The following is a 26374-nucleotide window of genomic DNA, read 5'->3' as shown; positions in this document are numbered from 1 at the left end:
CCTCTGGTTCTCTCTCGCTCGCTCCCCCCTCTGGTTCTCGCTCGCTCCCCCCTCTGGTTCTCTCTCGCTCGCTCGCTCGCTCCCCCCTCTGGTTCTCGCTCGCTCCCCCCTCTGGTTCTCTCTCGCTCGCTCGCTCCCCCCTCTGGTTCTCGCTCGCTCCCCCCTCTGGTTCTCTCTCGCTCGCTCGCTCCCCCCTCTGGTTCTCTCTCGCTCGCTCGCTCCCCCCTCTGGTTCTCTCTCGCTCGCTCGCTCCCCCCTCTGGTTCTCTCTCGCTCGCTCCCTCCATCCCTCCCTCTCTGGTTCTCGCTCGCTCGCTCCCTCCATCCCTCCCTCTCTGGTTCTCGCTCGCTCCCTCCCTCTCTGGTTCTCGCTCGCTCCCTCCCTCTCTGGTTCTCGCTCGCTCCCTCCCTCTCTGGTTCTCGCTCGCTCCCTCCCTCTCTGGTTCTCGCTCGCTCCCTCCCTCTCTGGTTCTCGCTCGCTCCCTCCCTCTCTGGTTCTCGCTCGCTCCCTCCCTCTCTGGTTCTCGCTCGCTCCCTCCCTCTCTGGTTCTCGCTCGCTCGCTCCCTCTCTGGTTCTCGCTCGCTCGCTCCCTCTCTGGTTCTCGCTCGCTCGCTCCCTCTCTGGTTCTCGCTCGCTCGCTCCCTCTCTGGTTCTCGCTCGCTCGCTCCCTCTCTGGTTCTCGCTCGCTCGCTCCCTCTCTGGTTCTCGCTCGCTCGCTCCCTCTCTGGTTCTCGCTCGCTCGCTCCCTCTCTGGTTCTCGCTCGCTCGCTCCCTCTCTGGTTCTCGCTCGCTCGCTCCCTCTCTGGTTCTCGCTCGCTCGCTCCCTCTCTGGTTCTCGCTCGCTCGCTACCTCTCTGGTTCTCGCTCGCTCGCTCCCTCTCTGGTTCTCGCTCGCTCGCTCCATCTCTGGTTCTCGCTCGCTCGCTCCCTCTCTGGTTCTCGCTCGCTCGCTCCCTCTCTGGTTCTCGCTCGCTCGCTCCCTCTCTGGTTCTCGCTCGCTCGCTCCCTCTCTGGTTCTCGCTCGCTCGCTCCCTCTCTGGTTCTCGCTCGCTCGCTCCCTCTCTGGTTCTCGCTCGCTCGCTCCCTCTCTGGTTCTCGCTCGCTCGCTCCCTCTCTGGTTCTCGCTCGCTCGCTCCCTCTCTGGTTCTCGCTCGCTCGCTCCCTCTCTGGTTCTCGCTCGTTCTCTCCCCTCTCCCTCTAGTTCTCGCTCGTTCTCTCCCTCTCCCTCTGGTTCTCGCTCATTCTCTCCCTCTGGTTCTCGCTCGTTCTCTCCCTCTCCCTCTGGTTCTCGCTCTCTCCCTCCCTCTCCCTCTGGTTCTCGCTCGCTCCCCCCCACACCCTCTGGTTCTCGCTCGCTCCCCCCCTCCCTCTCTCTGGTTCTCGCTCGCTCGCTCGCTCGCTCGCTCGCTCCCTCTCTGGTTCTCACTCGCTCTCTGGTTCTCGCTCGCTCCCTCTGGTTCTCGCTCGCTCTCGCTCCCTCTGGTTCTCGCTCGCTCTCGCTCCCTCTGGTTCTCGCTCGCTCTCGCTCCCTCTGGTTCTCACTCCCCCTCTCTGGTTCTCGCTCGCTCGCTCCCTCCCCCTCTCTGGTTCTCGCTCGCTCGCTCCCTCTGGTTCTCGCTCCCCCTCTCTGGTTCTCGCTCGCTCGCTCCCTCTCTGGTTCTCGCTCGCTCGCTCCCTCTCTGGTTCTCGCTCGCTCGCTCCCTCTCTGGTTCTCGCTCGCTCGCTCCCTCTCTGGTTCTCGCTCGCTCGCTCCCTCTCTGGTTCTCGCTCGCTCGCTCCCTCTCTGGTTCTCGCTCGCTCCCTCTCTGGTTCTCGCTCGTTCTCTCCCTCTCCCTCTAGTTCTCGCTCGTTCTCTCCCTCTCCCTCTAGTTCTCGCTCATTCTCTCCCTCTGGTTCTCGCTCGTTCTCTCCCTCTCCCTCTGGTTCTCGCTCTCTCCCTCCCTCTCCCTCTGGTTCTCGCTCGCTCCCCCCCACACCCTCTGGTTCTCGCTCGCTCCCCCCCTCCCTCTCTCTGGTTCTCGCTCGCTCGCTCGCTCCCTCTCTGGTTCTCACTCGCTCTCTGGTTCTCGCTCGCTCCCTCTGGTTCTCGCTCGCTCTCGCTCCCTCTGGTTCTCGCTCGCTCTCGCTCCCTCTGGTTCTCGCTCGCTCTCGCTCCCTCTGGTTCTCGCTCGCTCTCGCTCCCTCTGGTTCTCGCTCGCTCTCGCTCCCTCTGGTTCTCGCTCGCTCTCGCTCCCTCTGGTTCTCACTCCCCCTCTCTGGTTCGCTCGCTCCCTCCCCCTCTCTGGTTCTCGCTCGCTCGCTCCCTCCCCCTCTCTGGTTCTCGCTCGCTCCCTCCCTCCCCCTCTCTGGTTCTCGCTCGCTCCCTCCCTCCCCCTCTCTGGTTCTCGCTCGCTCGCTCCCTCCCCCTCTCTGGTTCTCGCTCGCTCCCTCCCCCTCTCTGGTTCTCGCTCGCTCGCTCCCTCCCCCTCTCTGGTTCTCGCTCGCTCGCTCCCTCCCCCTCTCTGGTTCTCGCTCGCTCCCTCCCTCCCCCTCTCTGGTTCTCGCTCGCTCGCTCCCTCCCCCTCTCTGGTTCTCGCTCGCTCCCTCCCCCTCTCTGGTTCTCGCTCGCTCCCTCCCCCTCTCTGGTTCTCGCTCGCTGGCTCGCTCCCTCCCCCTCTCTGGTTCTCGCCCCCTCTGGTTCTCGCTCGCTCTCGCCCCCTCTGGTTCTCGCTCGCTGGCTCGCTCCCTCCCCCTCTCTGGTTCTCGCCCCCTCTGGTTCTCGCTCGCTCTCGCCCCCTCTGGTTCTCGCTCGCTCTCGCCCCCTCTGGTTCTCGCTCGCTCTCGCCCCCTCTGGTTCTCGCTCGCTCCCTCCCAACCCCTCTGGTTCTCGCTCGCTCCCTCCCAACCCCTCTGGTTCTCGCTCGCTCCCTCCCAACCCCTCTGGTTCTCGCTCGCTCCCTCCCAACCCCTCTGGTTCTCGCTCGCTCCCTCCCAACCCCTCTGGTTCTCGCTCGCTCCCTCCCAACCCCTCTGGTTCTCGCTCGCTCCCTCCCAACCCCTCTGGTTCTCGCTCGCTCCCTCCCAACCCCTCTGGTTCTCGCTCGCTCCCTCCCAACCCCTCTGGTTCTCGCTCGCACCCTCCCAACCCCTCTGGTTCTCGCTCGCTCCCTCCCAACCCCTCTGGTTCTCGCTCGCTCCCTCCCAACCCCTCTGGTTCTCGCTCGCTCCCTCCCAACCCCTCTGGTTCTCGCTCGCTCCCTCCCAACCCCTCTGGTTCTCGCTCGCTCCCTCCCAACCCCTCTGGTTCTCGCTCGCTCCCTCCCAACCCCTCTGGTTCTCGCTCGCTCCCTCCCAACCCCTCTGGTTCTAACTCGCTCCCTCCCAACCCCTCTGGTTCTAGCTCGCTCCCTCTCTCCCCCTCTCTGGATCTCGCTCGCTTCCTCTCTCTGGTTCTCGCTCGCTCCCTCTCTCCCCCTCTCTGGTTCTCGCTCGCTCGCTCCCTCTCTCCCCCTCTCTGGTTCTCGCTCGCTCTCTCCCCCTCTCTGGTTCTCGCTCGCTCTCTCCCCCTCTCTGGTTCTCGCTCGCTCCCTCCCTCTCTGGTTCTCGCTCGCTCCCCCCCTCTCTGGTTCTCGCTCGCTCGCTCCCTCTCTGGTTCTCGCTCGCTCGCTCCCTCCCTCTCTGGTTCTCGCTCGCTCGCTCCCTCTCTGGTTCTCGCTCGCTCGCTCCCTCTCTGGTTCTCGCTCGCTCGCTCCCTCTCTGGTTCTCGCTCGCTCGCTCCATCTCTGGTTCTCGCTCGCTCGCTCTCTCTCTAGTTCTCGCTCGCTCGCTCCCTCTCTAGTTCTTGCTCTCTTCCTCCCTCTCTAGTTATTGCTCTCTTCCTCTAGTTCTAGCTCGTTCTCTCCCTCTCGTTCTCGCTCGTTCTCTCCCTCTCCCTCTCTAGTTCTCGCTCTTTCTCTCCCTCTCCCTCTAGTTCTCGCTCGTTCTCTCCCTCTCCCTCTAGTCCTCTCGCTCGTTCTCTCGCTCTAGTTCTCGCTCGTTCTCTCCCTCTAGTTGTAGCTCGTTCACTCCCTCTCCCTCTAGTTCTCGCTCGTTCTCTCCCTCTCCCTCTAGTTCTCGCTCGTTCTCTCCATCTCTCCCTCTAGTTCTCGCTCGTTCTCTCCCTCTCCCTCTGGTTCTCGCTCATTCTCTCCCTCTAGTTCTCGCTCGCTCACTCGCTCTCCCTCGTTCTCTTGCTCTCCCTCTAGTTCTCTCGCTCTAGTTCTCGCTCGTTCTCTCCCTCTAGTCCTCTCCCTCTAGTTTCTCTCGCTCTCTCCCTCGTTCTCTCGCTCTCCCTCTAGTCCTCTCGCTCGTTCTCTCCCTCTAGTTCTCGCTCGTTCTCTCCCTCTAGTTCTCGCTCGTTTTCTCCCTCTAGTTCTCGCTCGTTCACTCCCTCTCCCTCTAGTTCTCGCTCGTTCTCTCGCTCTCCCTCTAGTTCTCGCTCGTTCTCTCGGTTGCTCCCTCTCTAGTTCTCGCTCGCTCTCTCTCGCTAGTTCTCGCTCGTTCTCTCGCTCTCCCTCGCTCTCTCGGTCGCTCTCTCTCTAGTTCTCGCTCGTTTTCTCTAGTTCTCGCTTGTTCTCTCTCTAGTCCTCTCTTGCTCTCTCTCTCAATTCAATTTACTTTAATGGCATGATGTAACAATGTACATATTGCCAAAGCTTACTTTGGAAATGTACAATATTAAAATAATAAGAATCAAAATTGTCAACGGGACAACAGTAACAACAATAACCAAGGGTCGAAATAACCATACATTGAACAATAACAATAAGCATACAGTAGAGGACATGTACAGGTTGATTGGTCTGTCAGACACTGTCTCCTCAACTTGTGGCAGGCAGCAATGTAGTGCGCTGCCAACCCACAGCTCTCTGCGTCCTCCCTCCAACAGGACAGGTAACCTACTCTCACCAGGGAGGTCTTTGAAACCTTGAATAAGGGTTTCAATTTTGGGGAAATGACACTCTCTAATTGTTTAATATTTTTCACATTTTGTCAGGAAATGCAGCTCCGTCTCAAGTTCTGCTGTTGTGCTGTTGCACAGCCTTTCCTCTACAGGGAGCCCGGTTTTCCTGTGTTACCCTTCTCAATGGCAAGGCTGTGCTCACTGAGCCTGTACTTTGTCAAGGTTTTGATTAGTAACCATGGTCAAATAGTTAGCCACGGTGTACTATTGATTGAGGGCCAGATAGCACTGCATTTTGCTTTGTGCTTGTGCTTGTGTTTCCCAATAAGGAATGTAGTTTTTTGGACTGTGTTGTAATTTGGTTTATTCTGATTGATTGTATGTGCTGGTCCTGAGGCTCCAGTGTGTTAGTAGAACAGGTTTGTGAACTCAGCCCCAGGACCAGCTGGATGAGGGGACTCTTTTCTTTGCTCAGCTCTTGGCATTGCAGGGCTTGGTAATGATATGAGAGGGGGGGGGCACTGTATTTTAGATGCTTCCAAAACTGAATGACTATTTTTTGAGTTTTTATTATGAGTGGATATTGGCCTAATTCTGCCCTGCATGCATTATTTGTAGTTTTCCTCTGGACATGTCGGAGAACTCTGCATGCAGGGGTGTTTGTCCAATTTGATGAAATCTTGCTCTGCAAGTGGACCCCACACCTCACTGCCATAAAGTGCAATTGGTTCAATGACACATTCAATTAGTTTTAGCCAAATTTTAGGTATTTCAACTTTTATTTATTTTTTAATGGCGTAGAATTCCCTGCATGCTTTCTCTCTCAGTTCATTCACTGCCTCATTAATTTTAGTGTGTGCAGTACTCTATATATTTTGTACCAATTAAGAACTTTGGTCTAATTCCCTGAGATCTGGATCTTCTCTGGAAAATCTTTTTTGTTGTTGTCTTTTTGGGGTTTACTGCCAGGGCCCAGTACTGCTCTAGCAGGTCCAGGCTCTGCTGTAGGTCATGTGCTGTGGGTGACAGCAGGCATAGGTCATCTGCGAAGAGTAGGAATTGAACCTGTGGAGGCTAACACCAGGGGCTGAGGATTTTTCTACAATAGTGGCCAATTCGTTGATGTAAATATTGAAGAGTGCAGGGCTCAGATTGCAACGCTGGCGAAGGCCCCACCCCTGGTTAAAGAATTCTGTTATTTTCTTGCCAATTTTAATGCTGCACATATTGCCAGTATTCAATGATTTAATTATGTCATATGTTTTACCCCTTTCACCACTTTCAATAACTTTGTAAAACAGTCCTGTATGCCAAATAGAATCAAATGCTTTATGGAAGTCGATAAAATCGGAAGTCGGTATAAATCCAATTTGGCTTTTAACTCAAGACATTGTGCTTATTAAGGAAGTTTAGAACTCTTACGTTCATAATACGACAGAACACCTTCCCCAGGTTACTGTTCACACAAATGCCTCTGTAATTGTTAGGGTCAAATTTGTCTCCGTTCTTAAAGATTGCGCTCCCTCTCTCTAGCCCCCTCTCGCTCTCGCTCTCTCTCTCTCTCTCTCTCTCTGAGGCTAATACATGACAGGTGCATTGATAGAGGCTCACAGAGGGAGATTTGGACTGAGTGATTGAATGTAACCATCTCTTATCTTTCTGTGCTTCAGATCAATCAAGAAACAGTTAACAATAACTTTCAGAAAATGCTTATAAATGCTTATAATGTTTATACTACATATATAAGCGTACTCATCAAGTACTAATCTATTAATGGTACGTAACCTACTTATAAATTGTTTATTAATGCGTATTCAAAGTCAACAACCGCAGTTTTTACCTAACAGGCCAAATATAGACTCATCCAAAATACAGTAGAGACTAAGCAGAGTTTGGAGGTTGAGTTCTCACGTTTCTCTCGTGCTGTATGTATATGTTTCCACAGATTTGTTGCCAATTTGTTGTCACCAGTGAGTAAAAAAAAATGTAAATACAATAATGAGGGGAAAAATTCATTCAACGACCGTATGAAATACTTTTCAAGTTGAGAGAAAGATTCATGTGGATCTACATCGCATAATCATCCCTCAGTCTGCTCAGCCGGCAAGGGCACAAAACATTTCATCTGGGAGGAGCGCGCCCTCCCTTTCTCTCCCTCCAGCTCCCTCTTTCTCTCTACGTCCCACTCTCTTTCCACCTCTTCTTTTCTCCCTCCATCACCCTGTTTCTTTCTACCCTCTATCCACCTCCATCTGTCTCAACCTCTTCCTTTTCTTTCTCTTTCACCCTCCATATCTCTCTTTCTCTCACGCTCTTTCTCTGCCACAATCATAAAATTATTAAAACGGCGTTTGGCTGCCATTAATCAGGGGGCCGGCTGTGATAAATCCTGTGCAGTCTCCTCTGACAGTACATTAGTCACAGAGTTCCTGCGCCCTAAGAGACAGCGAGTAATGGGGCGCAAGTCAGACGGGGTCAATCATAAACTCATCAAATGCGTCATTTAATTTCTCCATTTAGTCAAACACAATTTGTTTATGAGACGGATATCAGGTGTTCGCCGATGAGGGACGACGCTGAGAACACAGCTCCATTAATCAGACCCTGATTACGGTTGTTTATTCTAATTTCGTTCATTGCGATCAACAAAGAAAACACACTGGTGGAATACCAGGCCATTAGCGATGGTTTGGGGATGGCACAATTATTTCCCCATATTTAAATAAAGTGATGATGAATGGTCCGATGCTAACTAAAATAAAGAGGTTATTAGTACTTAAATTGTGCGCGTGCACACACCCCCACACCCTGTACTGTACATAATAGAGCTAGTGTGAAGGAGGTGCTTTTTCAAACTACCAGAACACAAACAGTTGAACTGTAAAAAAAAAAATATATATATATATATATATATATCAACAACAAAAAAATCCAATTTTTATGTTGTTAATGAAAAACAAGATCCATGACTTATTTACGCCACCGTAAACTTTCAACCATGTCTGCCTAATTGAACTCAGTGGGTGAGCGAGTTACATGGTCGGCTAATGTGTCAACAAAGTTAGATGATTTTTTTTTGATCATGCAAAACTAGGCATCAAATAACCTTACAAGTTTCCCAGTGGCCTGTCCATGCAAGCCTACGCGCATGGTGCTTCTTGCTTCACTCTCTCTCCTCTTCTCCAGTTTAATGAAACACGGACAGGCCGTAAAGAGCTTAGGTTAGCACCCACATGGGTGTTGCCCCGTGAGAGGGAATGGGAGAACCTACCTGGGCCAAAAGTGCACACCCACACTCAGGCAAGCAAGCACGCACCCAAGCACAAGCACAGGCAGACACACACACACACCAGTAATGAGAGTGCAGGGCAGGGAAGACAGAGTGCTGTAAAACAAAGGACGGATTACAACCACAACAAAACGTAGTGGTACCATACACAGCTGAGGGAGAGGTAGCTGAGATGTCTGCCAACACTGTGGTGGTATGGTGGGATTGAGTCAAAGGGGTTTTTGAGGGGCCTACCAAGTGGGGCAGCGGTCTAAGGCATTGCATCGCAGTACTGAGGGGCCACTAGAGCCTCGGGTTCGATCCCAGACTGTGTCACAGCTGGCCGTGACCTGGGAGCCCCATAGGGCAATTGGCCCAGCGTCGTCCAGGGTTATGGAAGAGTTTGGCCGAGGGTACTTCGCCTCCAAACTGAATGGTGTTTCTGCCGCGCCATTGGCTAGCTTCCGGGGTTAAGAGAGCAGCGTGTCCATTTTAGAAGCACTCCAGAAAACTACGCCTTCAGAAACAACCCCCACCCTGTCCATACCCAAAAAGCCCCCGAGCCACCGCCTCTAGCTGCCAGCGGTCCAATGTAATTAAATTACTTCTCAAAGTTTACCTAACAGTAAATGGTTAGCAAAATTTAAGGTGATTTCAAATTTGCTTTCATTCCACTTCAATGGCAGCCCTGTTTCAGGCTCTGTCTGCAAATAATTAGCACATACATTTGCATCGAAATCGTTTAGACCATATGTTGCAGAAATTATGGAAAGTAGCAAATTAAAAAATATTCTTGTTCTCTTACGGAAATGTGTACATGTCGAGAGTGGGGAGGAGAGAAAGGAGGGAGAGAGAGAGGAAGGAGGGAGAGAGAGAGCGGGCGGCATTAACATGTGGCTTTAAATGCCGACAACAAGGAGGAAGAGAAAAGGGGGGAGGAGGAGGGGAGGGGGGGATGGGCAGAGATATTATTCAGTTTGGATTTGAACATACTCATAACGTTCTGTTTCAAGAGCTCACCAGATGCTGTTTGAAATCTGCCAACAGAAGAAAGAGATGGCTTCCATCACCACTCACCCCCCCCACACACACACTCTTCTCCCTCTCTTCTAAAGTGCTTAACAACCTCTATTACACCGCTCATCTATCTATCCACCTCCTCCTCCTCTCATTTCCGAAACAAGGGGCCCTACGCAAAAAAAAGTTAAACGACAAATTTCATCACAACTTTACACAAGGGAGATTGAGTTTCCAGGGAAAAAAACGCTGCCTTACTTGAAACTACGGGAAAGTGATTACATCAGGGTAAATGTATGTTTATTTGTGTGAATGCATAAGAAATGTAAATTTACATGACATTTGATGGGATGACGGAAATTATGGCAATCATGAAAAGCAGCAAGCCTGACAAACGGAAAATACAGAAATACGTAGTGTACTCTGAAGGAAGAAACACACAACTCTATTATACACAAAGAAACAAATCTGTTTAATTCTCTTCGACAGAACCAGCCTGAAAAAGGCACAGGATGCGTCTCAAATGGCCACCTACTCCCTATAGTGCACTACTTTTGACCAAGACCTATCCTTATCATATCAACTTCTAACACAATCACTCTATAACCACACGATTCAGAGAGCGGGCAGGAGCGTCTGTGTAGTGTGGATACTACACTCATAAAACAAACAGAGGAATCAATTTGACATAAAACCTCTGGTACACAGAATGGTGCCGGAGGGGATGGCTGCCATTTTACGGGCTCCTAACCAACTGTGCTATTTTGTGTGTTTTTTCACATTGTTTGTAACTTATTTTGTACATAATGTTGCCGCTACGGACTCTCATGACCGAAAAGAGCTTTCTGGACATCAGAACAGCAATTACTCACTTCGAACTGGACGAAGATTCTTTCTTTAATGAGTCCGACACAAAGGATATACTGTTTCTCTGAGATGCGTTCTACTGTCCAACGTGCAATCATTGGAGAATAAACTGGATGAGCTTCGTTCGAGACAACTCCCGTACGGGCTCGGGAGAGACGCAGGTCGAAAGCGTCCTCCGAAACACAACCCAACCAAGCAGCACTGCTTCTTAACACAGCGCGCATCCAACCCAGAAGCCAGCCGCACCAATGTGTCGGAGGAAACACCGTGCACCTGGCGACCTGGTTATATTAGTTTTTAATGTCCTGTTGGTATGAGACAAGATAGTAACTACTAACAATTGGATACCTCGAAATTGGGGAGAAAAGGGGGTAATATATATTTTTTAATTAAATGTAATATCTTATGTTTCACTGAGTTTTCAAACTCTCCATGACCGAGTCTGTAATACCTACATGTTTCAAGCAGATCACCATGGTATCTGTACCCCAAAAAGTGAAGGTAACCTGCCTAAATGACTATCGCCCTGCAGCACTGACGTCGGTAGCCATGAAGTGCTTTGAAAGGCTGGTTATGGCTCACAACAACATCCTACCGGATACCCTAGACCTACTCCAATTCACATACTGCCTCAACAGATCCACAGATGTCACAATCTCAATCGCATTCCACACTGCCCTTTCCCACCTGGACAAGAGGAACACCTATGTGAGAATGCTGTTCATTGACTACAGTTGCGCGTTCAACACCATAGTGATCACAAAGCTAATCCTAATCCTAGTGGCCGGAGACTTTAATGCAGGGAAACTTAAATCAGTTCTACCAAGTCTCTATCAACATGTTAAATGTGCAACCAGAGGGTAAAAAAATTCCAGATCACCTGCATTCCACACACAGAGACGCGTACAAAGCTCTCCCTCGCCATCCATTTGGTAAATCCGACCACAACTCTATCCTCCTGATTCCTGCTTACAAGCGAAACATAAAGCAGGAAGCACCAGTGACTCGGTCTATAAAAAAAAATGGTCAGATGAAGCAGATGCTAAACTACAGGACTGCTTTGTTATCACAGACTGGAACATGTTACGGGATTCTTCCGATGACATTGAGGAATACACCACATCAGTCACTGGCTTTATCAATAAGTGCATTGATGATGTCGTCCCCACAGTGACTGTGCGTACATACTCCAACCAGAAGCCATGGATTACAGGCAACATTCGCACTGAGCTAAAGGGTAGAGCTGTTGCTTTCAAGGTGCGGGACTCTAACCCGGAAGCTTACAAGAAATCCCGCTATGCCCTGCGACGAACCATCAAACAGGCAAAGCGTCAATACAGGGCTAAGATTGAATCAAACTACACCGGCTCCGATGCTCGTCGGATGTGGCAGGGCTTGCAAACTATTACAGACTACAAAGGGAAGCACAGCCGCGAGCTGCCCAGTGACACGAGCCTACCAGACGAGCTAAATCACTTCTACGCTCGCTTCGAGGCAAGCAACTCTGAGGCATGCATGAGAGCGTCAGCTGTTCCGGACGACTGTGTGATCACGCTCTCCGTAGCCGACATGAGTAAGAACTTAAACAGGTCAACATACACAAGGCTGCAGGGCCAGATGGATTACCAGGACGTGTGCTCCGGGCATGTGCTGACCAACTGGCAGGTGTCTTCACTGACATTTTCAACATGTCCCTGATTGAGTCTGTAATACGAACATGCTTCAAGCAGACCACCATAGTCCCTGTGCCCAAGAACACAAAGGCAACCTGCCTAAATGACTACAGACCCGTAGCACTCACATCCGTAGCCATGAAGTGCTTTGAATGGCTGGTAATGGCTCACATCAACACCATTATCCCAGAAACCCCAGACCCACTCCAATTTGCATACCGCCCAAACAGATCCACAAATTATGCAATCTCTATTGCACTCCACACTGCCCTTTCCCACCTGGACAAAAGGAACACCTATGTGAGAATCCTGTTCATTGACTACAGCTCAGCGTTCAACACCATAGTACCCTCAAAGCTCATCACCAAGCTAAGGATCATGGGACTAAACACCTCCCTCTGCAACTGGATCCTGGACTTCTTGACAGGCCGCCCCCAGGTGGTGAGGGTAGGTAGCAACACATCTGCCACGCTGATCCTCAACACTGGAGCTCCACAGGGGTGCGTGCTCAGTCCCCTCCTGTACTCCCTGTTCACCCACGACTGCATGGCCAGGCATGACTCCGACACCACCATTAAGTTTGCTAATGACACAACAGTGGTAGGCCTGATCACCGACAACGACGAGACAGCCTATAGGGAGGAGGTCAGAGACCTGGCCGGGTGGTGCCAGAATAACAACCTATCCCTCAACGTAACCAAGACTAAGGAGATTGTGGACTACAGGAGAAGGAGCACCAAGCATGTCCCCATTCTCATCGACGGGGCTGTAGTGGAGCAGGTTGAGAGCTTCAAATGTCTTCGTGTCCACATCAACGACAAACTAGATTGGTCCAAACACACCAAGACAGTTGTGAAGAGGGCACGACAAAGCTTATTCCCCCTGATGAAACTAAAAAGATTTGGCATGGGTCCTGAGATCCTCAAACGGCAAAGCTGCCTGCCATCCAGGACCTCTAACCAGGCGGTGTCAGAGGAAGGCCCTAAAAATTGTCAAAGACCCCAGCCACCCCAGTCATAGACTGTTCTCTCTACTACCGCATGGCACGCAGTACCGGAGTGCCAAGTCTAGGACAAAAAGGCTTCTCAACAGTTTTTACCCCCAAGCCATCCTGAACAGGTAACCAAATGGTTACCCGGACTATTTACATTGTGTGACCCCCCCAACCCCTCTTTTACACTGCTGCTACTCTATTTGTATTATATGCATCGTCACTTTAACTATACATTCATGTACATACTACCTAAATCGGGCCGACCAGCACATTGGCTAACCGGGCTATCTGCATTGTGTCCCACCACCCGCCAACCCCTCTTTTTACACTTCTGCTACTCTCTGTTCATCATATATGTATAGTCACTTTAACGATACCTACATGTACATACTACCTCAATAAGCCTGACTAACATGTGTCTGTATATAGCATTGCTACTCTTTTTTCAAATGTCTTTTTACTGTTGTTTTATTTCTTTATTTACCCACGCACACAACTTTTTTTCCGCACCATTGGTTAGAGCTTATAAGTAAGCATTTCATTGTAAGGTTTACACCTGTTGTATTCGGCGTACGTGACAAATAAACTTTGATTTTATTTGACAACTTATAGCAAAGGATGTCAGAGACCTGGCAGTGAGGTGCCAGGACAACAACCTCTCCTTCAAGGTGAGCAAGACAAAGGAGATGATCGTGGACTACACAAAAAGGAGGGGTGAACACGCCCCCATTCACACCAACAGGGCTGTAGTGGAGCAGATCGAGAGTTAAGTTCCTTGGTGTCCACATCACCAACAAACTATCATGGTCCAAACACACCAAGACAGTCGTGAAGAGGGTACGACAACGACGTTTCCCGCACAGGAGAAAAGACTTGGCATGGCTCCCCAGATCCTCAAAATGTTCTACAGCTGCACCATCGAGAGCATCCTGACGGGTTACATCACCACCTGGTATGGCAACTGCTCGGCATCCAACAGTGAGGCACTACAGAGGGTAGTGTATATGGCCCAGTACATCACTGGGGCCAAGCTTCCTGCCATCCAGGACCTATATACTAGGTGGTGTCAGATGAAGGTCCAAAAAATTGTCAAAGACTCCAGTCACCCAAGTCATAGACTGTTCTCTCTGCTATCACACTGCAAGCGGTACCGGAGTCTAGGTCCAAATGACTCCTTAACAGCTTCAACCCCCATGCCATAAGACTGCTGAACAATTAAGTAACCACTTCACGGTAAGGTCTACCTACACCTGTTGTACGTGACAAATAAAATTTGATTTGTCATTCCACAACAGGAGAGGAAAACCAGCTACATTCCCAGTCCTCCCTCCCGTATTACTCTATTACGGAATCCTATCCCTCTATCCTTTTATTCCGCTATCACTCCACCCATCCATCCCTTTATCCACCCACCCATCCCTCCATATGGGTATCAGTCAATGTGCCACAGTGTCAATCTCAATCAGTCTAATTCGGTTAAGTGCGTTTGGGGGGGGGTGCCCCCTCAGCCTCTTTGATAAAAGCTTATTCAGGTATTTGGTGGGGCTGCGCGGCGGGCTGAGCACTTCCCCTTTGAAGGGCATAATTACGACTGTTGACTGGAACAGTGAGGTAATGGCACATAAATCCAGTCTGATCAATGGTTACAGGCCACAAATTACAGACTGTCACTCCTCTATTATCCTTTCAAATAATCACAGAACCAGCCTTTAACTGACGGGAGGGGAGGAATTCCGACGTCAAGGGGCTTTTTTTTTGCGATGTTGGGACAAATGTGGTGGCAGAAAAACAATGTTGCTTGGGTTGTTGTCACATAGGGGAATGAAGCGAAATTACTGGTTTAAGGAAACTGAAAAAAGAGCATTGAATCAAATCACTTGCTAGATATTTAAAAGGGAACTATCCTGTTTGATTTAGCAACTAAACATTGGAACTTCTTTATTCAATAGCTTTGGGTTGAAACATGACTGTATGTCCTCTCTCCGTGGGAACATACTCAAACTGATTATGAAAATATTCTGAATGTGAAGACTTGTGTGTCTTACTATTGCTCTTCACAAAACTATGACAGGACACCCTATCGAAAAGTTCATTTACAAACCTGTATAATAATCAGAATCTGTTTTTCAGATCTCGTGTCAGTTCACTCAATAACTGATTATGACAATATTTTGAATGTGTGTGACTGGTCTTCTCAAAACTCAAACAGGTCCAATTCAAAGTTTTTTTTTATTTTATTTTTTAAAGTTATTTGCCACAATAATCATAATTTATTTTTCACCTCGTGACTGTTCAGGTGCAGTGTGGAGTTCAGATATGGAGCATCATGTAAGGGGAAAACCCCCAAACTGTTCAAACCCCACACCTCAGATCAATTGCTCTCCCGATAATAATACTGTTAGTACAAACTTATGATGACATAGTTACAGTTATTACAATGGGCTTCTCCTGCATTTGGAAGGTAGGAGGGGGACATATCTTCAAGGGAAAATCCCTGGGTTGCGTTCCAAATGGCACCCCCCTTCCTGTGTAGTGCAAAAAGGCACCAGGCCCTGATCAATGTAGTGAATGACATACTGTAGGCAAAAGGGTGCCTTTTTGGGACACAGACCTTGTGAGAGTGAGGTAACTACTGTCTGAAGTTTGTGACAACCATGTCCAGAGTGCAGCTAATAATCACACAGCTTCAGCTATACAGTGTGACAGAGAGAAGGGGATGGAATTGTATGATTGTGATATAGGGACATGGTGAAGATAGAAAATGTACTGAAAGCAAAAAAAGGGAGAGGAAAGTGTGAGTGTGTGTATGTTCGGTGTGCATGTGCGTGTGCGTGTGTGTAGACGTGCGTGCGTATGTACAGTACCAGTCAAAAGTTTGGACACATCTACTCATTCAAGGATTTGTCTTTATTTTCTACATTGTAGAACTATGAAATAAAATATATTTTATATTTGAGATCCTTCAAAGTAGCCTCACTTTGCCTTGATGACAGCTTTGCACACTCGTAGCATTCTCTCAACCAGCTTCATGAGGTAGTCACCTGGAATGCATTTCAATTAACAGGTGTGCTTAATTAAAAGTTAATTTGTGGAATTTCGTTCATTCGTAATGTGTTTGAGCCAATCAGTTGTGTTGTGACAAGGTAGGGGTGGAATACAGAAGACAGCCTAATTTGGTAAAAGGCCAAGTGCATATTATGGCAAGAACAGCTCAAATAAGCAAAGAAAAACGACAGTCCATCATTACTTTAACACATGAAGGTCAGTCAAAACAGAACATTTCAAGAATTTTTAATGTGTCAAGCAGTCGCAAAAACCATCACGCGCTATGATGAAACTGGCTCTCATGAGGACCGCCACAGGAAAGGAAGACCCAGAGTTACCTCTGCTGCAGAGGATAAGTTCCCTAGAGATAAACTGCACCTCAGATTGCAGCCCAAATAAATGCTTCACAGAGTTCAAGTAACAAACACATCTCAACATCAACTGTTCAGAGGAAACTGCGTGAATCAGGCCTTCATGGTCGAATTGCTGCAAAGAAACCACTACCAAAGAACACCAATAATAAGAAGAGATTTGCTTGGGCGAAGAAACACGAGCTATGGACATTAGACTGGTGGAAATCATTCCTTTCGCCTGATGAGTCAAAATTTGAGATTTTTGGTTCCAACCGCCGTGTCCTTGTGAGACGCAGAGTAGGTGAACGGATGATCTCTGCATGTGATTCCCACTGTGAAGCACAGAGGAGGTGGAGTGATGGTGCTTTGCTGGGGACACTTTGCTGGGGACACTTTGATGGGGACACTTTGATGGGGACACTTTGATTGTGCTTTGCTAGGGTCAATGATTTATTTAGAATTCAAGAATTCATGGAATTCAATTTAACCAGCATGGCTATAAGCATTCTTCAGCGATACGCCATCCCATCTGATTTGCGCTTAAATGGGACTAACATTTGTTTTTCAACAAGACAATGACCCAAAACACACCTTCAGGCTGTGTAAGGGCTATTTGACCAAAAAGGAGAGGGATGGAGTGCTGCATCAGATGACCTGGCCTCCACAATCACCTAACCTCAACCCAATTGAGATGGTTTGGGATGAGTTGGACCGTAGAGTGGCAGTCAACGGGTGCTCAGTATATGTGGGAACTCCTTCAAGACTGTTGGAAAAGCATTCCTCATGAAGCTGGTTGAGAGAATGCCAAGAGTGTGCAAAGCTGTCATCAAGGCAAAAGGGTGGCTACTTTGAAGAATCTCAAATATAAAATATATTTTTATTTGTTGAACACTTTTTTGCTTACTACATGATTCCATATTTTGTTATTTGATAGTTTTGATGTCTTCACTATTATTCTACAATGAAGAAAAAAATAAAAATAAAGAAAAATTTGTAGGTGTGTCCAAACTTTTGACTGGTATTGTTTGTGGAGAAGGGAGATGGATATAAAGGGAGTTAAATTAAAAAAGATGAGAACAGAGAGAGATGCTCCGTCCTAGTGGTGTCTTAGCATCTTAGTTACCGCTCCCTTCAGCCCTCTCTCGCCTTCACCGTGCTCCTCAACAAAGGGCGGCAGTTGCCTAAACGTGCCGAATTAGCCCATTAGTTCTAGAAGGGGGTGAGGTGACACCCCTCAATGTATGTGGTCTGTTCAGCCCACATCTGTTCGGGCCCTGCTAGCGGGCCACAGGACCCCTGGAGGGGCCCGAGACCCCTAATGCTCCCATTTACTGTGTAAGAATTAGTCAAATCACATGCCCCTAAGCCTCGACCTTGCTCTCTATATAGCCCTGTGTGTGTGTGTGTCTTGCTACTGCTTCGCCACCTATTTTGGTTTCAATCGCAAATCACCAAAGGGGAGTAGGGGACTCCCAACTTTCCCATTTAAAGACCTGTCTGCTTAACACGAGCACACACACGCGCACACACAGTGAAAGACCATGTTAGTGTTCCAACTATAGCTAGCTATACCACTAGCAGTGAGGTACGGCCGCTGCCAAGTTCACCACTCTCCTCTGAAGAGATCTTAAGGAGTGTTTGTTTTCTCTGTCATCAATGGTTCCAATAGAGAAAAAAAGGTTTTGATGACCTTTAACCCCACTGGGTGTTCTGCAAACACGTCCTATTGATGAGGGGCTAAGGAGGGACTAGCGAGCAGAGGTTTATTTGAGTGGAAGCTGATACCTGCGTCCCAAATGGCACACATAGGGCTCTGGTCAAAAGTAGTGCACTATGTGAGTAGGTTGCCATTTAGGACGCAAGCCTTAATGCAGTAGAGGAGCTGATAGATCAGGGAGGACAAGTGTAGACGTGTACATGGATGTGTTGGTGTGCAGGTGTCTATGCGCATGTCTTAAGAGTGAGAGGGAGATATTACTTGAGTGTTTGCCTGTGCGCGTGCCTGTACATGCGCATCTGTGTATGATGTACCCGCATGTGTACGCCATGTGCGTATGTGTGTTTGTGTACACATACACATATGGGTCTTTCTATAACCTAGGGTACAGTGAGGATTTCCTATGCCGGACAACTTGTTAAAGCTGTTGATAAGTATTTTTTTCATGTCATTACATTAAGATATAAGGGGGCTCATATCTAGTCAATAAAATTCACAACTTTATCATGGTTGGTGTCTTGACAGATTGTCCAAAATCATGTGACATAAAACATGACTTTCCTGGCAGTGTAAGTTGTCATATCATATATTCAATTGAACACTACGAATGCTGGATCTAGCTGTCAGACAGTTTTATTTTATAGAGATCTCAGAAATGCTGTGTAACTATCACAATGCTGTGTAAAGTCACTGTATCTTGATACTTAAAACTGAAATTGATACGGTCATTAACGTGGTTCTTCAATAATTATGCATAATACTTGTGTCCAGATATTTACGGTTGATATTTTCACACATCATCATCTGATCCAGGAAGGAATTTTCCGAATTACAGTTAAGTGATGAACAGCTGCGAGGACACCCCGAGTGCTGGGGAAAAAAAGATGTTCGTGAGGAATGTCCAGAATATGTTGGTGTCTCATTCGTTACGCTGTTGAAGACAGTTGTGCCTGGATCCACGTTGGATCTAATACCCCTAGCCAATTGATGTTGATCATCATATGTTGTTCTCCGCTTGGGGCGGCAGGGTAGCCTAGTGGTTAGAGCGTTGGACTAGTAACCGGAAGGTTGCAAGTTCAAAGCCCTGAGCTGATAAGGTACAAATCTGTCGTTCTGCCCCTGAACAGGCAGTTAACCCACTGTTCCTAGGCCGTCATTGAAAATAAGAATTTGTTCTTAACTGACTTGCCTAGTTAAATAAAGGTAAAATAAATCAAATAAAATTTACAGCAGGGTCTCATTGGATAATATGACAAATACATTTTGGTTTCCATGGTACACCTGCAATTTGGCTCGAAGTATTTGGAGCTCAGAAATTCAAGTACCTTGAAAATCAGACATTTCCTCAATTTGGTGCTTGAAAAGTCCTTGTAATAATTGTTGGCAATTTATAAGTTCTCCTGCTTCCTTATAATTATCTGGGATAAGATTTTGTATATGTTTTTGTGAGAGATGGCCACTTATGTTTCCTACCATTTCAATTGAAGGGTGTTGCGATACTCTGTTGCGGTAAAACCACGTGTGGTTATTATGAGAAAGACAACATCGAATGTTGGCTACAACTTGGCTTTCCATACAAATCCTTCCATTAAAAAAGGTACCTGGTTTTTTGGTCACTTTCTCATTCTAAAAACATTGATGGTGAGATTCAAATGGTGAGATTAATGTCACCGCTACTCATGGCTTTATTATGTGTGCCTGCGTCGGCCACATAAGCTTCAGAAAAATGGCCATGCATGCATCCAATCTATTTAGGCAATGTCCATATTATTCTCACATATTTTAGAATGCAATGCTAATTTGATTATCAATGCATTGGCAAGGCGTTAAAAAAAAGCATTATTTTTAAAGTGGTAATGGACAACTTTTTTGGACTTTCTGCATGCATTTTTTGGGGAGGGTTCTATATTAGGCCCTATACGTACAATTATATAAATTGTACAATTTTAGAACATTGAGGTCCTTGACAACTACAATAAAGTGCTTGAAAAAGTCCCTGAAATTCATTGAATTTGACATGCCAATGTCTGTATGAACCCTGATTAAAGGACAGATAGTTCTATTAAATATAGGTGAAGTTATTTGCATGTATTCACTTTTATTCCTCTAAGTACACAAGTGGAACTGCATGAAAATCCTTTTTTAATTTTGTTTCAAACTCTTTTGAAATGTTTATCCCGATGTCACACATTGGCCCCATTATTTACCGAAAGACCCATATGTGTGTTCACGTGCATGTGTGTATTGGTGTGTCTTTCAGAAGGAGTATTGACAGCCACTCTGGGTGGAGGGTGGAGAGTAGAATAGAGGCACATGTGTCTGAGGAGAGTGAGCAACAGAAGGCCATCTAAAGGCCTAATGTTGACACTGGGGATTAGTGGGCAAAGACACAGACAGGGAGAAATATCACGCTACACAGGGCATATGTGGGAACCTGGCACTACAGACACACAAACATACTTGCACGTGTACAAAAACACACATAACGCGACTATCGCACACACACACACACACACACACACACACACACACTGTTTTGGGGAAAAAATAAATCCTCTGAATCTTGAATCGATTAGATTAGTGCGTGTGTGTGTGCGTGATTGAGAGAGGAATAGCCGAAAAAACAAGGGGTGTGGATGAAGCCCCCCCCCAGCTCAATGCTCAGGCCAGGCAGGAAGTGACCCATAAACATATCTTTCCAGCTCTTTCATAGGGGGCCAGTGTTGCCCCCCTACTACCCACCTCCTGGCCCTCCCTTTACCACCCCCCAGGCCCCAGTGAGCATTAAGCGGGCCAGCGGCCCAGCCGAGAGCGCTCATTACAGGCCCACAGAGCCCACAGAGCTCCCGCTCAACAAAGGCCTGAGAGGCTTTAGCCAGGGGATGATCTGCTTTCTACTGACTAGAGAGAGTCCTGGAGTCCATCGAGTGACAAAGAGAGGCGCAGAGGGGAGGATGGGGGGAGGAGAGGGGAGGATGGGGGGAGGAGGGGGGAGGGAGAGTGAGCGGGTGGCTTTAAGGATCTCTGGGGAGGCAGGAGGGAGAGCGAGAGAGAGAGAGAGAGAGCGAAAGACTGGCGGCCGCTCAGAGAGGAGAGGAGGAAAGGAGGAGAGAGCAGGGGCTTATGTGACGGTGGGCAGGCGACAACGTCAGGACATTAACATTCACAAACCTCCAACATCTGCTCTACCATACTCACTGGAACAAAGACAGAGAGCGAGCGATGGAGGGAGAGAGAGAAAGGGGGAGGGAGAGAGAGAAAAGGAGAGGGAGGGAGGGAGGGAGAAAGAAAGAAAGAGAGAGATGGGAGGAAACAGAGTGAGAGAAACAAGTTGAGAGAAAGACAATGAGAGAGATGGCATATATAGAAGAATGAGAGGGTGAAAACGGGAGATGGTTCATTTTTGGACTCTGTCATCATCCTGCATGTGCTTCCCTATCAATTAGAGTATCCACTCAGCGGCTAAAAGGGTGAATGGAGTAGAGACAACAGATGCTCCTAATGTAGTGACAAATTCATAAACACACACACTGACAAATGCACGCACGCAAGTACAAACACACACACACGTGAATGGCTCACATGCACGCACAGTTTAAACACTGAGCTAATGGAATGGGTGAGGACAGGCCATGCTCATTACACTGACATTATAATTACAAGGCCTAGCTTCTGGTGATCAGTCAGGGCCTGCAGTGCAGATGGACCCTAGAATAGTCTGTGTCCCACCTGGCACCCCATTCTACAAAATGTGGAAAAAGTGAAGGGGTATGAATACTTTCCAAATGCATAAGGAATTATGCATTCGGAAAGTATGCAGCCCCCTTCACTTTTTCCACATTTTGTTACAGCCTTATTTTAAAATGGATTAAATTAATGTTTCTCTCTCATCAATCTATACACAATATCCCATAATGACAAAAATTAAAAACTGAAATATCACATTTATATAATTCAGACCCTTTACTCAGTAGTTTGTTGAATCACCTTTGGTAGCGAATACAGCCTCGAGTCTTCTTGGGTATGACGCTACGAGCTTGACACACCTGTATTTGGGGAGTTTCTCCCATTCATCTCTGCAGATCCTCTCAAGCTCTGTCAGGTTGGATGGGGAGCGTCGCTGCACAGCTATTTTCAGGTCCCTCCAGAGATGTTCGATCAGGTTTAAGTCCGGGCTCTGGCTGGGCGACTCAAGAACATTCAGAGACTTGTCCCGAAGCCACTCCTGTGTTGTCTTGGCTGTGTGCTTTGGGTCATTGTCCTGTTGGAAGGTCAAACTTCACCCCAGTCTGAGGACCTGGTCGCTCTGGAGCAGATTTTCATTAATGATCTATCTGTACTTTGCTCCGTTCATCTTTGCCTCGATCCTGACTAGTGTCCCAGTCCCTGCTGCCTAAAAACATCCCCAAAGCATGATGCTGCCACCACCATGCTTCACCGTAAGGATGGTGTCAGGTTTCCTCCAGACGTAATGCTTGGCATTCAGGCCAAAGAGTTCAATCTTGGTTTCATCAGACCAGCAAATCTTGTTTCTCATGGTCAGAGAGACTTTAGGTGCCTTTTGGCAAACTCCAAGCAGGCTGTCATGTGCCTTTTACCGAGGAGTGGATTCCGTCTGGCCACTCTACCATAAAGGCCTGATGGGTGGAGTGCTGCAGAGATGGTTGTCCTTCTGGACGACCCTCCCACTGTCTGCCAAATTCTTTCTCTCTGCTCTTGTTTTCCGTAATAAGATGACGGTGGGTGGAGCTGTGAGGGTCGTCAGCTAAATAGGACACACCTGGGCTCGGGTGTGTCCCGAGGATAAATCCACCTCCCCCATACATCGACGAGGCTCTCTCCACGCAGACACACCATTCGGTTTTTGTTGTGGCATTTTGAGGCTTCTTTGTATTAGTTTATTTTGGCAACTCTCAACACCCCTCATTATCACCATCTATGCATGCATCCACTCACTTACACTACTGGCTACACACACCATTGTCATTTGTATACAGGTTACTTTATTTAATAAATATATTTTTGTTATTTCTTTATCTCCGCGTTGTCTCCCTCTTTGTTATGGCCTATGAGCCGGTTCGTAACACATCTCCACAGAGGAACTTTGGACCTCTGTCAGAGTGACAGTGTGTTTTGGGGGACTTTCAATGCTGCAGAAATGTTTTGGTACCCTTCCCCAGATCTGTGCCTCAACACAATCCTGTCTCGGAGCTCAACGGACAATTCCTTCGACCTCATGGCTTGGTGACATGCACTGTCAACTGTGGGACCTTATATAGACCGGTGTGTTCCAATCAATTGAATTTACCACAGGTGGACTCCAATCAAGTTGTAGAAACATCTCAAGGATGACCAATGAAAACAGGATGCACCTGAGCTCAATTTAGAGCCTCTTGGCAAAGGGTCTGAATACTTATAGAAATAAGGTATTTAAAAAAAAACAAAAATTAATACATTTATATATTTAATACTTTGTCATTATGGGGTATTGTGTGTAGATTTTATTTAATCCCTTTTAGAATAAGGCTGTAACTAAATGTGGAAAAAGTCAAGGGGTCTGAATACTTTCCGAATGCACTGTAAATAAGGAATAGAGTGATATTGGAATGTAATCTCAACTCATTGCAATTCCTCCATGGCATGAACAAGAGTCTAATAGATGTTTAATTTAAATCCTTTGAAGGGCGGGTGTTCAATCACAGCTAATACACCACTGGACATCATCAATACTGGGACCCAGCCGGGCCTGGAGATGGGATGACAAGCAGGATAGGGCCTGAATGGCTAGACCAACTCCACATCTCAAAGACATGTGTATGCGCCTGTACCGCGCATGCATGAAACGCCTCCACCACCACCACCACAAACACACACAGACTTGTCCAGCTGTGTGTCATCCCTCTCTGACCTGAGAGGAAGTGGAACGTCCATTGGATCAGCAGTGCAGGTGTCAGAACTGGCCCTACCTCAAGAGACACTGTCTGTCCCAAATGGCACCAGATTCCCTATATAGTGCACTACTAAAGAAATAGGGTGCCTATAGGCCCTGGTCAAAAGTCGTGCACTATGTAGGAGAACAGGTTGTCGTTTGAGACACAACCACTGCCTTGGTGAGAAGGCCTGGGAAGGAATGGAGGGAAACACAGCCTAAAGCCAAGCATGGCCCAGCTCACAGGATAACCACCAGTTAGACGGACAAGAGAGAGAAAGAATAGTAAAAAATAGTAAATTAAAGAGAAGAGAGAGAGATCCAAGATCCTGCCCAAATCTGCCGAGGCGTCAGAGGAATGACGGCAACATTAGAATGTCGAATAAAAGAGTGAGGCAGCCGGCATCCTTTCTATTGGGTCATACAAGGCTTATTACGGATGTGGTCCTGTGGAGAGAAGAGGAAAGCCAGAGACACGGTGGGTGCATTAAACACGCTGTGTGTGTGCGCATCTGGCCGTCTGTTATCTGCTCTGCTGCCCAGAGGTGAACTGCACTTAAACCCGGGGTTCTTTTATGACGGCCCGCTGGCATTAGGAGTACATTAGTATCGCCTGGGGGGGGGGCTGGAGGTCATGAGTCTGTAATAATGTGCACACAATCTCACACACGGACGCACACACACAGACTATAGCCTTTCTCCCAGACAGAGACAGGCATCACTATTAGCACACAGTCATGCAGGCGAGGCCAGGGAGACGATAGGAGCCTGCTATCCACTGATACTCAGGAGTAACGTTCACGTCCAGTGACACTCACTGTCAGCCTATGATCTACACACACACTCACCAGACAACGTTATGGGGCTGGGAAGATGATGATGACATTAAAGTAAATACTGTGGATTCTACAGGTAGAGTAAGTGCATTTCACAGAATAGTATAAAGAAGACAGAGTTTTCCCTTTCCTGACAAATAGGAAAAACTCCTGGCCCTCCATTAAAAAGACAATTGCGGACACTTTTCCAGGCAAAGATTGAGCCTGGTCCTAGACTCATGGAGGTGATCTATTGAGTATGTGTTTAACAGGGGGACAGGTCTTCATCTGTGTCTGGGACAAAGCACCGAAGTTATTTGCTAACTAATTCAGTGGTAGTTGCCTTACTAGCCTACCACCACCAGCGTAGTGTTTCAAAATTCCCAGAAATACCAGTTGGAAGATTCCTGGAATTAGAACGCAATAACCAGGAGATACGGGAATTATCCAAATAGGATTTCTGAAAAACATGGTTAAAAGTAGTGCACTATAAGGGGGAGACAGACAGGTTGTGTTGCCGTGTCAGTGTCCATATTAACCACAGGCCTCTGATCAGCAGCAGTGACAGTACCATATAAACACAAATTACTCAACTCCAGACACTCAACATAGCAGCACCATTCATATCCAACGGAAATTAGGAAAACATGGAGAGACTGGGGAGGCTGGCCAGAATTCATCCTCTCGCTCTCTCTTTCACTCGTTTCCTTGCCTTCTCTCTCTCTTCCCCTCGATTCTTTCCTCTCTCTTCCCTTCGTTTCCTTCCTCTCTCTTCCCTCCGTTTCCTTCCTCTCTCTTCCCTCTTTTCCTTCTCTCTCTTTCCCTCGTTTCCTTCCTCTCTTTCCCTCGTTTCCTTCCTCTCTTTCCCTCGTTTCCTTCCTCTCTTTCCCTCGTTTCCTTCCTCTCTTTCCCTCGTTTCCTTCCTCCCTCTTTCCCTCGTTTCCTTCCTCCCTCTTTCCCTCGTTTCCTTCCTCCCTCTTTCCCTCGTTTCCTTCCTCCCTCTTTCCCTCGTTTCTTTCCTCCCTCTTTCCTTCGTTTCCTTCCTCCCTCTTTCCCTTCCACCCTCTTTCCCTCGTTTCCTTCCTCCCGCTTTCCCTCATTTCCTTCCTCCCTCTTTCCCTCGTTTCCTTCCTCACTCTTTCCCTCGTTTCCTTCCTCACTCTTTCCCTCGTTTCCTTCCTCTCTCTTTCCCTCGTTTCCCTCGTTTCCTTGCACTCTGTCTCTCAATCTTTCTTTCTGCCTCCTCTATTCCTCCTCTCTTTCTCACTCCCTCCTCACCTCTACTCCTCTCTCTACCTCCCTTTCTCACCTCCCCCTCTCCCTATTTAGTGTGATGTCACAAGTTCCACAAGGTTGTGTGTGTGTGTATGTATGTATGAGTCTGTCTGTATGGGACTTGGATGTTTAGGATGTCTTTCACAGGCCTGTGCAGCAGACAGGGGTGGGTGGTTCTGAAATGATGCATGGCTGTCGGGGCCTTTCATATGTTTCCTGTGACGCAGACACACACACAAACCTAATTGCACTCATACACACTCTCTAACACACACACTCTCTCTCTCTCCCTCTCTCTCCCCCTCAAATAAAAAAACATGGGGCCTGACAGCCAGGCCTGACTGTAAACACGTCGCAGTGGTTTCCCTCTGCGCAATTTCAGCCCGTCACATCTGGTTCACAATATGACTCCTCAAAACACAGAGTGTAATGTACACACAGCTCAGATGATGAAATATGACTTATGCGTGTTTGAAAGGCGCTCGCCTACAGGAAGAACA

General features: G+C 48.0%; 1 protein-coding gene across 2 annotated transcripts in view; it reads right to left on the bottom strand.

Moving 5' to 3' along the window:
• Positions 1 to 26374, bottom strand: part of rsrc1 (arginine/serine-rich coiled-coil 1) — a 187033-nt gene that overhangs the window by 60618 nt on the left and 100041 nt on the right. The gene's annotated exons all lie outside the window — the stretch shown is intronic.

This window comes from Oncorhynchus mykiss, chromosome 24 (genome assembly GCF_057628025.1).
Source record: "Oncorhynchus mykiss isolate SJ-2025 chromosome 24, ASM5762802v1, whole genome shotgun sequence".
In the NCBI taxonomy this organism is placed as follows: Eukaryota; Metazoa; Chordata; class Actinopteri; order Salmoniformes; family Salmonidae; genus Oncorhynchus; species Oncorhynchus mykiss.
The sequence above is the reverse complement of the archived record's forward strand: the minus strand, read 5'-3'. Positions and strand labels throughout refer to the sequence as shown.